Here is a 3121-nt window from a genome sequence, read left to right as displayed (position 1 = left end):
GCCGCTTTCCCTGCAGCCCGCCCACCTGTTTCTGGGCTAACTGCCCACCTTCTCGCCCACCATGCCTTGTTGGTAGTTAGTTCATTGATGTAATTAAGTGGGAGGCTGCCCATTTCCTGCCCTGATGCTATCTGTGGCTCCATTCCTCCCCTACACCCCAGCCAAAGCCTTGCAGATGGCATCTCGATGTTATCATTATCACCGGTCTCCACACTGGGCCCCAGAATTCTTATAATTGAACCCCACCTGGATTCCTCTCCTCAGGTGGTCTATACCACCTTCATACCAGGCGGCTGAACTGCTTCCCCTTTGGGTGTGGTCCCCCTGGGACCTTTGGCCACTAGCCCTGGCCCACCTCCAGGCCAGCTGGAACCCCAGGCCTGCAGCTCTGGGTGTTCCTTGCAGTGGGCTCCTGGCCCTTTGACCCTTCTGGTCCTGGCCCCAGCATTGACCAGTCAGGGGAAGTTCAGACAGGTGTGAGTCTATGGCCTCACTCTTTCTCCATGGGGTCCACCTTCCAGACCCTCCAAACAAGGGGTAACCCACCTGGTTGTGGGGGCTATGGGTTAAGGCACCCCCACCTGCCTTTTATTGGGGTGGTAACTGGCCTGGCATTTCCTGGGGGCTCCTGCATCACTGAGAGCCCCATCAGGCCACCCACTCCTGGCAGGGTGCAGTTTTAGGTCATGCCCAGGACCGGGAGCCTCCTGACCAGCCTCTACAGCTCCACCCTTACCTTCAGATGATACCAGCAGCTCTCCAGCCAGGCAATGTTGTTGCCTGGCATCTAGCAGGCAGAACTGCCCTATTTATATGGTCCACCTCAGATGCAAAATGGCTGCCCTCATCAGGCACCTGGCAGCTGCCAGCTCCAGGCCCTTAAAGTGGCAGGCACAAACATAATGCTACAAAATGTTAGCATAGCATAGATTAGGTTATAATCATCCATGTGTGATATGTAGAAAAATATATTCAGCTATCTTCAAATGAATCTTGGTAAAAAGCATGACAAGAGTGAAGTGGATTTTCATACCATTGCATGCTATGTTACTACTTAAAATTTTACATATGTCCAGTGAATCCTATGCTCACTACTGTCACTTTATAACTTAAAGATAATAAAGAGGGGTAATATTATTTTACCAATACTAGAAGCATGGTATATTGTAAAAAAAAAGACACACAAGAAAAGATTTCTCAACAAAGAGAAATTTCAATGTCTTAGCTCAGTTAATTTCAACTTGTAATACTAGGGAACACTTCATCTGTTCTTTTGCCTCCATTTGTGTATGATGATTTCTTTACCAATTAGTGATGCTCTGGGGAGAAATTTCTGTAATGGACAGATAAATCCCTTAGATTTCCATCATAAGCAAAGATAAATAACAAAGCATTATGAGGAAAACTGGAGTCCAAAGCTCACATTATGCTGGATAATAACCTGTTGCCAAATACTTTGAACTATCTGGCAAGTCTAAACAGTAACTATCAACATCTATTGGATACCAATGTTGGTGGTACTGGAACTAATCCAGCTCTGGTAGATACTTTTTACCAGTATTTCACCAGTAAATCAGTATTTATACTGATTTAAATACATTTTTAGTGTATTTAGGTTCAGAAATATATTTTATTACATCGTTTTTTCAATCCCATATATTTGCCATTTCCCAAAAGCCTGTTAACCTGATGTCTCCTTGTTGCCTAATGGCACTGGACACAGGTGGAATGGGCAAAGTCTGCACTTAGATTATATGATATAGGCTACTATATTCAGTTTATGGAATTTCAACCAAGGGCCTTGTTACACATTAATTTTAGGCAGCTCCTGGAGCCTAAAAGCTTTAACTAATTCTAAGCACACTTTAGGTGAGTACAGTTTATGTTAATCTATGGCAGGTTTATCTCAGATCTGAGTTACCCAGCTCATGTCCCATTAATATACGGAGATGAGCAGCTCAAGTTGCAGTCCTCCAGCATCCTAGGATTCACTGTCCCCTCCCCAGGCCTCTCACTGTGGACAAACTCTCCACCCCCTGAACTTCACTGCCCAGGCAGTTCTGGCACCAAACCAACTCCCCCCTTCCCCCAGGGTTGCGACTTCCCACTTCCAGGGGTGCAATCCTGTGCAAACAGCCTGAAGAGAACAAGCCAAGTAGCCAGATAGCAGGGCATGGATGGGTCTGGGAGTGGGGTCTATAAGGGGGGGGGAATAAGGTAGGGGGGGCCACCCTGGGAAGCATGACCAGCACCCCAGTCCCAACCTATTAAAATACAAGACCTTCTTTAATAAACTTCCTCTTTCTTTGCAACCTTTTTTTTTACTTCTCTTTATTTTATCTTTCAGTGGCAGATTTACTTCATTTGATCACACTTTCCCTTACCCCCATTTCCTTTCCACCTCGCATTTAATTATCCACCCCCCTCCTATTAACTATCCACCTCCCAGTTTCATGTTCATGTTTACACCTTACCTACCTAGAGCAGAGATAGAAGTCTCTCCTGGCTCACTAACCCTATGGTATCACCTCACAGCTATAGCTCCTAGTCAGGCCCCTGTTCACCAGCTCTCTAGTGGCAAGTCACAACTGTGTAGGTAAGGAACAGTCAGAGACAATTTTTAGCCTTAAGGGAGAAGTACAGACAGTCAAAGACATCTCTAAAGTAATTTTTAATATTTCAACTTGGGGACGTGCAAGCTTAAAATAAAATCTAAATCTTTGCACTATCAGGGAGTATGCTGCAGAGGTAATCAGAGCAGGTGTATTCGGTATAGTTAAGGAACCTTTTCGGTGGGTAACACTGCTGAGCCAAGCTCCTCCTACAGGCTTTGCAATTGTAGAGGAATTTGGCAGGCTGACTGCATTCTGTTTCTACTAATGTATGAGGTCAGTCAAGAAGGGTGTATGGAGTTTTGGCAGATAAAAAGATAGCTCCCTCTCCAAAACTTTTGAATTTACTAGACAGCCTGTCATAATCTTTTCCATGCAGCTACACATGTATGGACTACTGTATACAAGCAAATTTGCTTTACAGGTAGCTGAATGTACCATATTTACTCACATACCATATGTACCCTTTCCTCAAAAATTAGCTGTCCTAAACTGGGGGGGGGGGGGGG

This window comes from Gavialis gangeticus, unplaced genomic scaffold (assembly GCF_001723915.1).
Source record: "Gavialis gangeticus isolate Ggan-Ray unplaced genomic scaffold, GavGan_comp1, whole genome shotgun sequence".
NCBI classification, from domain to species: Eukaryota; Metazoa; Chordata; order Crocodylia; family Gavialidae; genus Gavialis; species Gavialis gangeticus.
The sequence above is the reverse complement of the archived record's forward strand: the minus strand, read 5'-3'. Positions refer to the sequence as shown.